General features: G+C 43.5%; 1 long non-coding RNA gene across 1 annotated transcript in view; it reads right to left on the reverse strand.

Annotated features, from left to right (window-relative positions):
* Positions 1 to 280: 280 nt before the first annotated feature.
* The window catches only part of LOC113948472, a 124091-nt gene continuing 112175 nt past the window's right edge, over positions 281 to 12196 (reverse strand). The window contains exon 3 of the long non-coding RNA XR_003528162.1: positions 281 to 1001. This is a non-coding gene — a long non-coding RNA (uncharacterized LOC113948472). The remainder of the gene's footprint in view (positions 1002 to 12196) is intronic.

The raw sequence follows: 12196 nt of genomic DNA on the forward strand, positions 1-12196 counted from the left end.
TCTGATGATAGCAGAGTTACTGGAAGCCTTTGGTAATCGTTTACACCCACGTTTTGTGGTTAGCTTCCAACTTTGGCTCTTTCCTTCTCACTTTGGAACCACCTATTTATCCCCCAGCGTAAATCCCCTGCTGTTCTTGTACCAAAAGGGGCACAAAAGACCTCAGGGTTTGTTTGAGTGACACGTCAGCTCAGTGTCATTGGCCTCCTCAGGACTGAGCCAGGCTCCCTAATTGCAGCCCTGAAAAAACAGCTTTGGCAAATCTTTCACTTACCAGTGCGCTCCTTGAAACGGGAGCAGCAGGGTCCAGGCAGTGCCACCCCTCTGGAACACGAGTTCCCAGGCTGTCCTTGGAGATATGGCAGCAACCAGCTTCAGGGGGAGCAGGACAGGGCCCCCTGGGGTAAAATCACCTCTCCTGATTCTGTGGGTCCTCTGTAGCTTTGTGTACACAGTAAAACACCCTTTTTTGCCTTCTTCAAACACAAACAGTTGGGAGGATTTGCACACAATGAGAAAAAGGAAACTTTAACTAATATATTCACTTGGAGAAGGTGGTTCCTGAGTTGGGGGGCTTGCTCTCTGCTTGGGATTTGTGAGAGGAGTATCCTGCTCTGAGGCTGGAAGATACAGAAGTCATAAAGCCCCAGCATGGCAATGGCACAGGGGCAGCAATCTTGAGGCCATGTGGGCCAGCGCTCTGAGACGACAGGAGTGTCCAACAACCCCTGCAGCAGCACAAAGGAGCTGCCCCGAGGTCCCTGGGCTCCAGCTCAGCCGAGCAAAGCACACGGTGTGAGCACAACCAAAATGGCTCCACCAGCCTGCTGCCTCCTGCTCCTTTTCCTCTCCTTGGCGGTCACTTCCGTGCTCTCCTCCAGTCTTTTCCAGTGTGAAAGGTTCTGCTAATGACCCTTGAACAGACCACATTGAGAATGTCACTGCAGAGCTCCTTAATCTTACGGTGGCGCCTGGATAATATGGTGATGGGCACTGAAATGCTGAAAAACAGACAGACAGATAGTGAGATAAGATTAGATATGGAAGTAATTTAGGCAGTCATCATACAGAGCAGCTGACATAAGTTCATTTGTAAAGCCAACTGCTAAAATTGCTTTAGAAGTCCTTACATTTTAATTCTGTTGAAGGCAGACCTTTGATCTGAATTGTTTTGGTGGCATGTGCATTATTTGAATGGAACCTCACCCGGCCAGGTAATACCAGCCTGGCCATTCCTGGCATACTATTGCCATAGGAGAACAGTGTACATGCAAATCCAGCCCTACCAATAGCTTGGGGCAGGCAGATAACTGAGCATCATGGAGCAGACACAGACTGGAGGCATGAGCACCACTTTATGCTGATATGTAGAATGAATCATGGCTAATAAAAGGCTCAAACAACCATATATATGACTAAACGTAACCCAAAACACTTTTAAATTAAGCATGATCAGAAAATAAAAGGAGAAAAATTAATATATAAGTGTTATTGGTGCTCTTTTTCATTAATATTTATTAAATTACACTGGGGGAGACGGAGGAGGAAGGGGAATAAAACAGACCTCTCTGATTCACTATTGTTTATAGCCACTTTTATATTCCAGCTCTCAGGTATTAGGAAAACACTGGGATGTTTGTACTGCATTTATTGCAGGGGAAATGATTTACATTCACACGTTATGTTTTTGTAATTTGACATTAAAAAATTTTCATGACACTTCCTAGGGCAGTTTATTTTTGAAGTGGGTTATTTGTTTTCACCCTAAATCCAAGCCACGGTAGTATTCCCAGCTATAGAAAGGGCATGAGAGTCAACCTAAAAGTGTGGAGTTGGTTAGTCCCTGTGTTCCTCTGAGGGGCATTTCCCAGCACAGATACTTTGCAGCACTCAGTCCTACTAAAGCAAAAGCTGCCAAATGCACAGATGAACCACAGATAAATTGTTGCATGTCTTAATTAGTGATGGCTGAACTCTCAGAAGATTCTGTGGTTGAATTAGAATAAGCATTCAGAAAGTTCAAATGTTAATCCAAGCCTCTCTAGTTTATACTGGTGGAAGTTCCTTTCCAGAGCTGGCTCATTCCATTTTTAATATGTCCTGGTTAAAGCTGGGCTTAAACCACTGCACAAACAGCAGCTGGCATGAGAAGCAGCTCCTTCATGCCCACCCGAAGTCAGTAATTGCAGGTGTGAGCAGCAGAGTCCACACAGCACTTCCCACAGTCTTGTGTCCTCCTGTGACACTTTGGCATATCCATCCTCAGCTCTAAGGCTGAAAGGCTTGGATTAATCTACTGAGCTGTTAGAATCTGTGTTTCCTTAACATTTGGGGAGCTCAACCTCTTTGTGAAGGCACCTGAGTCTGGCCAGTGACTGCAATGAAGAAGCCAGACTCCTAATTTGAGCATCTCGTTGATGTGCCTGCACGTTGGAAGGCTCAGGGTCCAGCTGCCTTGTGAAATGCCTCATGTTACAGTGACCTGGCCCCCACAGCTGCTCTGTTATGGGATATATCCAGGTGGTTTTCCTGCCCCTGGGTGTGCTATAATGGACTGTAAGAGAGGAAACATTTCTCTGAACAAAAGTGTCCATGTACAATATTCCTACAGCCCAGTTCCCCACTGTGCAGTCAGACCCATGGGCTCACAGCAAGTCCACAGGGTTATCTGTAAAGTGTTGCCAAGCACATCTGGAACCTCCAACTCTCAGCCTGTGACTGAAGGGCAGTGCAGGATGAGGCCAGTAGCTACAAGAACTGTACTAATATGCCTAAGTCTGTGTGAGCAAACACTGGCTTTGTTATGCATAGATTTGACATCTGCAAAGAGTTGTCCAGCTTGGGAATAAATGGAGTAAGTGTGTTTTTCCCTGGAGCTCTGCATGCCAAATATGTGCTAATCAAGCAGAAAAGAATGCCACTGGCTGAGGCAACCATTTAAAAATAGGCACCTAGAAGTATTACGTAGTAAAGTGCTAAAGAACATCGTTTTAATTTCAATTTTCAAAATTGCCAAGCAGCAGGCAGCTCCTGTTTGTTTGGTTTTGGGTTTGTGTTTTTTTTTTTGTGAGAATCAACCACTCACACATTTCCGTTTAGGTTTTGGAACATGATTTTATATTCCTGTTTTTTGAGGAACATTGGCCAAATCACTGGCTGTTGACTGGAATCTTTATCAGGAAATCTGTAACTGAACATTCCAGGTCAAGATGCACAGAAACCAAAACTGGGCAGAAACTTGTATGGTATGGTGGCAATTACACTGGAAGAAGTAACACAGATTAAAAAAAAAAACAATTTCATTTAAAATCCAATTTCAGGAGAAGGGACAGAAACGTACTTTTGTGAACCTGCAATGTGTACTTTTGTATTTGCAGGGACAACAGTTCTCCTTCTCACAACACTGGGACTTCCAGAGCTTTGAATGAATAACTGTAGTTGATGAATAATAGTACCTTCAAATAAAATCTTAATTGCAAAACAAAGGAATAATAAAGAAAAGTTAATACTTTTTTATTTTATTCAAAGCTTAGAAAAGTTTAGGTTGGAGCTTGGGTGAAGGTTTGGTTGCTGCCATTTCCCCTTTTATCTGAAGCAACTCACTCAGACCTAATCTTCATCATCTAAACCACAGGATTAACACACAAAATAACTTTGGAGCAAGCCAGGTCCAAGCAGGAAGCTGCAAGTACCATCATGTCTTTATGATATTAGCCAGCAAAATAACTGTGGTTTCTTCAGTTTTTTGTTGGTGTGTTTTTTTGGTTGGTTGGGGTTTTTTTGTTTTTGTTTTAATTCACTACACTTATGTTTTCCTTGAAAGGGGTTTGAGTTTTTGTTTCTTCTTTGTGTTGGAAACTTTCAGATTCCCAATCTCAATCCTGGAGGGAATGCTCATTCCCCTGGACAACCCCACCAGCCTGGACCTTACGCAGAACAGCCGAGGACGACTCTCACTCTGCTCAGCTCTTCAGTGCAAACCAAACCCTCTGGCCAGACTGCACCTCTCCTGCCTGGTCAAAGGTAAAAGAAAGTGGCTACGACTGTATCATTGAGGGGACTTGCCCTGCTGATGTGTATTAGGCTGGTAATATTCCATCTGAATTGGCTGGACTGAGAAAATCGATGCTCCTTTACTTCTCTTGGGATCCCAGTGGGTTTTAGGTGAGAACTGTGCACTAAGCTGCTCAGATCACAGCAGTTCTGGGCATGTCCAGACATAAAGCTGCTGGTACTGGAAGAAATGTTATCCTGAGCAGGGAGGAACCTATGGAGTTGTAGGTGCTTAAGTCCTCTTTTGCATCTGGCCCTAACTTGCAAGGGAGGAAGAGCCAAATGCTCAAAGGCAGCTTCCATTTTATGGCTCTAAATTATGCAAAAAAATTATGGACTCGCTAACTTTGCACCTGCATCTGTACTGAGGTGAGGGAGAGCCTCAGCCAGGCACGGAGAGGCTCTGATACTCTGCCCTTTCTCTGCTCTGGGAATTCAGAAGGGAGGAGAGGCCTCATGCCAGCAGCAATCACAGTCCCATGTGTGTCCCACACTCCCATGCAAAGCTCCGTGGTTGGTACACTGGGTGCTTGTTGGGCAATGCCATGGAGAAGGCTGGTTTCCTTGGAACATTTTCTGTTCATTGTACTGTTCCTTCCCGGCATTTCACAAACCACCACAAAGCAGGGGGAAAAAAAACCTTCTTAAAATGAATTGTGTGTCTCTTCCCTCGCTATCCCAACAGCCTTGGCAAGCTCATAGGAGCCAGGCAGAGCTGGTCTCTGCTGGATGTTACGCTTTGCACAATTTTATGATAATTTGGGGGAGTTTGCATGATTGGATGGTGAAAGCACAAGGAGAGAAATCAGGACTCAGCCTTCATTCCTAGTTCTGCCACCAAGATCCTGTTTGTATTGGGATGATACCTAAAAACTCTTTTGGTTGTCCTATTGGCATGAACCTTGTTTTATGTATTTGCCGCTTCTGTTATTTCCAGGGCTCAAACCAAAACAATAGCAAAATGTCCTGATTTATCTGCAAAACAAACCATAAATCCAAGAACTGTGACCTCCCTGCTCTGACTCAAAGGCTACTAAAGACAATGCAAAGACATCCTCTGACTCCTGTGTAGTTCAGATCACTACACAGTGTGCAGTCCTTGAATAGATGGAAAAGAGAGGGAAGGCCACTAGAACTCAAGGAAGCTGTGGGAGAACTATGATAGATATTAATGGAACTTAAAAGACACCCTCAAGGGATGCTGGAAGCAAGACTCCTGTCAAGGCTTGGCTAGAATACACAAGTTTAGGGACAGCTTTTGCAGTTTCTTGGCTCATCCCTGGAAGAAAACAGCTTCCTGTCTTAACCTCTTAATGGGAGTTCTGGGTTTGTCATTCGCAGTACTTTCCATACCTGAAAGAACTACTCAGTTCTGCTTTCATGGCAAAATTCCCAGTGATTTCATCATGAGCACAGCTCACATCCTCTTACTCTCTGCTGTTGTGTCCTTTCCCACCTTTCCATGCCATGAGGCTTGACTTGCCAAGTCACAAGAACACTCGTGCTCCTTCTTGCTCTCTGTTCCTTTGACACAGGTAACAGTTGTTAACTCCATCTAAAGATCATATTTGTTCCTGTAGCTACCAAAACAGAAAAGGGGGAAATGAATTCAAACACTGTCTCCTTCATCCATTCAGAACATCTCCTGCTTATGGTGAGAGTGTGTTTTCTCCTGGCTTTTCCCCAAAAGCTTTCCAGTCAGGTTCAGACGGGGTTAGGGAGGAGAACAGGGCACCTGGACTGTCCTGGCTGCCACACTTGCAGAAGTAGTCTGCAAATGTAGCATGTGATCATCCCAAAGCACAAATCCAAAAAAAAAAAAAAGGAAGAAAAGAATGAACCAAAAATGTATTACTGTTCTGGAAAATGAAATCCCATGATTGCACTTGGCTGCACTGCTATTTCAGCAGTGTGATTTCCAAAACATCACTGACTTTGTGGTCCTTCTTTGCATACCTACATCTCTGGGGTTGGTACCTACAGCTGCTCTCTCTGCCTTTCAAAATCCTCTTCCAAACAAGTGGCAGGCTATACATAAAACCTGGAGAGTTTATCTAAGAACAGTTTTCCAAAGTTATTTCAAAGCCTTTATCAAAATAAAACCTGCAAAGATACATAACCATGATCCCCTAATAACCATGTCATCTCTAACCATCATGTCATCTGCTGTCATGGGCCAAAACGAGGGAGGCTGAAGAGTATGAGCACTGACTAAACAAGGAGATGGTTTGGGTTGTGATCAGAGAAGGCTCTGTCTCCTAACAATTGGATTCACCAGCAGCAGTGACAAAAGAGATGTTTTGGTTCATAAGGAGATGCTTTGATTCACATATTTAATTTTGCTTTAAGTGTTTCTAAAATATAATTAAGCACTAAACTAAAATGGAAACTGAATCCCAAAGCTAAAATGTTTCACTTAGAAAAGGCTAGATTTGTTTGGAATTTCAGGGTGTTTTAACTAAGCCCAACAGCTGAAACTGGTCATAGTTCCCAAAGCATTTCAATTTTCCTAGATCTGAACATTTTGGCCAAGATTATCTGATGATAAACAATGGAGGATGTCACTGTGGAGAAGCAGTGTGCTGTCAGAAGCAGGGTTTCAGGTGTACAGGTGTGCACTATTGCACCCCAGCTCTGCACAGAGCTCACAGCAGGAGGGTGGGGTGGGTACACTCAGGAGTCAGTCACACTTTGCTTTTAGTGTGTTATGAGCTATGGCAAAGTTACATCTCAACGAACCCAGAAACTCCACTTGGCAGGAAAATACCAGGCACGTTTGTGCTGCCACAGAAATACAGTGTCATAATTAAAGCAGTGGTTCTTTTCCTTCAAGATTTCCTTTAGGCCTGTCCCCAAAGTGAATCCCAGGCAGGTGATTTATTGTTTATCCACATGACATTTAAGCAGCATATTTAATACAGTTGCAGTTCATACTTTAAGTTCAAACATAACATCAATCCAACAATTTTTTGGCAAATAAGAGGCAGCAATGGAGTGTCAAGAATCCAAGGAGACTCCAATCTAATTTACATGGTGTTGCTCTCAAAAGCTGGCAGCAAGAAGAGCATCTTTGTAAAATGTTTCTATTACGAGCCGATGTTTATGATCACTCTCAGCTTGGCACAAAAACATTCTTCTAAACATTTACATTTCACATTCTTTAGGACAGTTGAAAAATGTTGGCTTGCAGTTCTCCACACTGCAGAGAGGCCGTGAGGAATGTTATAGTAGAGCATTAATAGCCTTGTACTTTTCTTCTTCTTTGATTTATTGTGTGGAAGTTTTTATACTAGTTTTGTTCTTGATGTTGCCTGTCCTGAACTGAGTTTCACTCAAACAACATGAGCCTAGGTTTATTTTTCTAGCTGACCAAAGTCAATTAATTTATTAACAATGCTTTGTACTGATGTTACAGTGACCATTTGGAGACTTTCCTATTTGAATATATTCCCTATATACTGTTGTGAAACTCCCCAGCAGAGTCAGAAAATGAGCATTTTTCAGGAGATGCATTCACGAAGGAAGGACTGTTGCTGTTCTGTTTGTGCAAACAATGTCACCTTGTTCTGGTTTGCCTCTGACTCTGATTCATAAAGTACAGAATCAGCAATAAAATTAATAATACAGAGCCCCTGGTCAGTCCCTCTGGCTCCCAGGTAACTACTTCCATGAGTAACTGCGTGTTCTGGCTGCTGTGTCACCCAGTGCTGGGGAGCTCTCCCAAACAGTGCCATCACCCAGCTGGACTGACTGCTCGTTCCTGCTGCTCCCTCCTTGCACACAGGTTGCCCAACGTGACCCAACCTAGCAGCACCAGGAAAAAAAATGAGAAAAAGTAGCACTGGCTTTATTCTTCACCAGGAGAATTGTTTTCAAAGCAATGGTTTTAAAGTACAAGTAAATTGTAGATTAGAGGTGTATAAATGTAATTGAGGTGTTACCCACTCCACAAATCATTTAAAGGGAATATATGGACCTCACTGGCATAGTTAGATGGATTAGGACTGAGGCATGGGACATGATGAAGCCTTAAACAGTGCCAGTTCCTGGGAAGGTCACTGAGAATTGATGGTACCTGGGGACTACAGCCTTGAATAAACACAAGAGTGTCCCCACATGAACAATTTTCTGTATCAAATCATCTCCCTGCAGTGTTGCAACCAGTGAGAGTCCCCAGCCGGGCCCGCTCCTGTGGGAGAGCTCACTCGTGGGCTGAGGATGTGCAGATCAGGCTTGGTGGGATGTGCTGGATGCTGGGCACTATCATTTCCATTCTCTGTGCTAAGGTGTGTTCAACCCCTGTGAAGGGACACGTCAGACACAGTGGCTTCGAGTCATCTCCTCCAGCTCTGGGCCCTTGTGCTGTCAGCTGGAGACATGAGAATGATGCAGTGCTTTGTTCTGGGGCACTTAGGGAAAGAATCAAATTTCTGTACACCTTGTTGGCAGCAGTAGCAGAGAACTCCAGGCAAGGGAATTTTACAAACTGTGAATACAAATTGCAGGTGTGAAGTCTTAACTGCTGTTCATAATTAGGCAACAATACAAGCAAACTGCACACATACAATGCCCTTCATCAGAGGAATTCAGGCAACTTAGAAAGTTCATTAAAGTCTCATCAAAACATGATGTTGTGGCAGTATTACAGGGAGACCCCCTGAAGCAGCTGTAAACTACCTTGTGTGGGCCATGGCAAGGAGCCTGGCACTGTCAGGTCAGGAATGTGCTCCGTTCCGGCAGCTCCCGGAGCTCCCAGTCAGACGAGGGCTTGTGGTGTTCAGGGAGATGCTTTTATTCGGTGGGATAAAAGCTGGGACGTTCTGGCTTACATCAAACTTGTTTGGGGATATTTGCAAACTCATGGAAACAAAAGACAATGTCTCTTGACAACACATTTTAGTGTAATTCTGTGCAAGAACAGTCTCATTCCAGAATGAAAATGACCACACAAAGACTGACTCAAAACGAACTCCCTGCCAGCCTTTAGAAACTGAAAGTCCCATTTTAAAGTTGAAGGCATTGACAAAAAGCCCATGTTTTTATTTAGCTTGTTGTTTCCAGTGTGTACATCCCCCAGAACAAGTACCCCAAATCCAGGCAGTCAGGGGAATCTCGAGGTACCCAGGGACAGCTGCCACACATCAAGACAAGCTCCCAAACCAAATAGGACCAATTGAACCTCGAGGTGCTCAGTGACTCATTTCAAGGCAGACATTAAAAATGATGGGTCTTTGAAGGGTTTGAAGGTTTTCGTCTAAGTGACTGGGACAGAGGTTGAAGCTGAGGAGTTACTGCTGTCATAGACAAGTCCTCTCAGAGCAACTTGTTACCAAGCAATAATCCATATAGATCAGCATATACAGGTATCTGCAGGAAACTGGTACCACCACAAGTCATGAGTTAATAGAATCTGCCTGTAACCAGTGTCCTGCATAAGACTAATAACTGTACAAAGAAATAAAGGGAGTAGCTCAGAGTGGGTGGGAAGCAGTAGCCAGAAGGCTGGCTAGGAGGAAGGGAGAAATAATAAGGCACCTGGTTCCCAGGAATGGCCAGAGGTGTGTTTATAGAGGTCACACACCTTCTGGTCAATTAGGTCGAAACCCAGAGGAACCACTGGTAAAATATCCATTGCTGCTGGCTTTGGTAAAAGCCAATTAGAGACCCATTTATATTATAAAACCTAACTTCTGGGAAACAAAAGTTTGGAGAACTTCAAAGAGTTGTCCGAAGAAGGATGAAGCACAGTATATGTCCAAGACTGGACTAATGGATCCCAGTGCCTGAACGTGTGGGCTTTCCTTGAGATTCCAGGGAAAAGAGTTTAAGACACTGGCCTCTGGTTGCAAAATTTAAGCCAGAATTGAATTTTTCTTTTGTTTACTTTACATTTTAGTTGTTTACTTCCTCCCAGTCTGGTATCTAAATGTTCAATTTTAATTGTTTCTGAAGCAACACTTGCTTTGCTTGGCCAGGGGGAGAGGTGAGTGAAACAAAGGCTGTGGTGCTACAGCTCCAGGGAGATCACAGGCTGTCAAAGCACCACATGTATGTAACCCTGAGAACCTCAGCACAGCTCCATGAGGCTCTGCAAGTGGGAGTAGGTTTTGCCGGACTGCAAAGAACCAGTGCAGGAGGTGGGAATGCCAAGCTTGCACAGCCAGTCCCTTTGGTGGGCACAGACAGGACCCTTTCTGAGGCACAGAGAGACTCCCCATGGCTTCTCCTCATGGTGCTGCACAATGAGGAGATCAAAGTCATACCACGGGTTAGTGACAAAGCTGAAAAGAATCCAGATTGCCAGCTCCCTGTCCTAAATACCAAATGTGGTCCTGCCTTCTCTAGGATAAAAGCATAAGGAAAAATATTCTAAAAGCCTTCAAGAAGCAATGTGGATTTTGCTGCTAAAAGGAGGAAACATTATCAAAGGATCAGAAAATTCCACAAAGTAACACAACAGTTACTATTGCAAAACTCTGGGGATCTCTTCTGTGGTATGGAGTTATTCAGCAGCTCAGATTCACAGCAGTGTTTCTTCGTCCTCCACAGTCATAAATTCTTTTTCCTGTTTTGGATAAGTTCAGTAAGTTCAACTCTTTTGGCTTCAATGAGAGCCAGACCTTGCCTAAAATGTGATATTTTTATTTCCCCTTCCATAGAACACTTACGCTGTGTTTATCAGGTCCATTTCTTTCTCCATTAGAAGTTAATGGCAATGCCATTAGCACCGCTTTAATGTCATGAGAATCACACTCTGTAGGGTGCATCCTATGACTGCCTCAAAAATCTCTCCCTGTGGATATTTTGTCTCTGTGAAATAGTCTGGTTCCAACTATTCATCTTTGCCAAGAAGAACAATGTTACCAATTTTTCCTACAGTGGAAAATAATCAGAACAATCATTTGTTTTCTTGCAGTTGGTTGTACATGTCCTTCACCAGAAGAAATTCAGCTATGGATTAGAAAAATTCCCTTTCTCCTTCCCAGCCTCTTCAGTCTGTGCAGGATTCATGGTATGCTCATGTATCAGATGAGTAGCTTTACCTGGGAGGTAGGAATTGTTCCAAGTTCATACCTGTTCCAGATGTAATTCATTTTTATGAAGGAGACTGGCAGAATGCCTATCTACAAAAAATCTCCAGTGTTATTATGTAGAGTGTAGAAGAGTTAACAGTGACCCAGTAAAAGAAATCAAGAATTTAAAGGTTGTTTTGTAGAGAGAAAAGATCTGTCATTACTGAAAAGAAATGCGATGAAATTACTGAAAGAGCATTTCTGATCATGCAATCAAGGAAATATAGAAAAAAACTCCAGGGCACAGAGGGATCCGTGAGTCCTACCCTGGGGAGAAGGTACTACAGATACTTCTTCAGATAAGGGCATATCACAATTCAGTGCCTGAGCTCAGAAACCCAAACATTCATGTTAAAAATACAATCAGTTCATGTTCATGTTCATCAGTTCATTGGGACATGAGTAGCTTTAGGACTTGGCTCTCGGATTCTGCTTAAACATGCAATTCCTAGGAATAACTCAGCCGTGCCATTCCCTCGCAGGTCTCGGTAGTCAGAGCAGGTTACACCAACAGCACACCCAGGTTACACCAGCAGTCACTCCCTGTGCATGCAGGTGGGAGAATCTGGTCCTACAGATTTTTTGCATTTATTCTGGCTGTGCCCAGGAACTGTGGAGGTGTTGTCCGAGGTGCTGAGTCCTCACAGGTCACTGCAAAGCCAGAGGCAGCTGCAGGTGCTCCACGCCACTGAAAATCACGTCACTGGCTTAATCATCACCAAAGTCTTATTACCAAGATTTGCAGCTGGTATCCAGTGAAATCTGAGATAGCAGTTAGAGTCCTAGTAACTAGTAATACCAGTTTTTCTAGAAAATTAATAAATGCAAATGTTAACTGTTCTAAATTCACTTAATAAACAAGTCACCTGGAAAGATTTGTGGTTTCCATTAGAACAGAGAATATAAATAGAAGAGGAAATGGAAAGCCTGATACTTGGTGTCCAATAAACCCCACAGTGTGGCCAAGTTTTTGCAGGGCTCACCGGGTATGCAATGGGATAATTAGCAAAATGTCTTTGCAGTCTTTCAATCACTATAAAAGAAATGTAAATGCTTTGTAAGTGTGCAGC

The sequence above is a fragment of the Corapipo altera genome, unplaced genomic scaffold (genome assembly GCF_003945725.1).
Source record: "Corapipo altera isolate COAL_440 unplaced genomic scaffold, ASM394572v1 64, whole genome shotgun sequence".
NCBI classification, from domain to species: Eukaryota; Metazoa; Chordata; class Aves; order Passeriformes; family Pipridae; genus Corapipo; species Corapipo altera.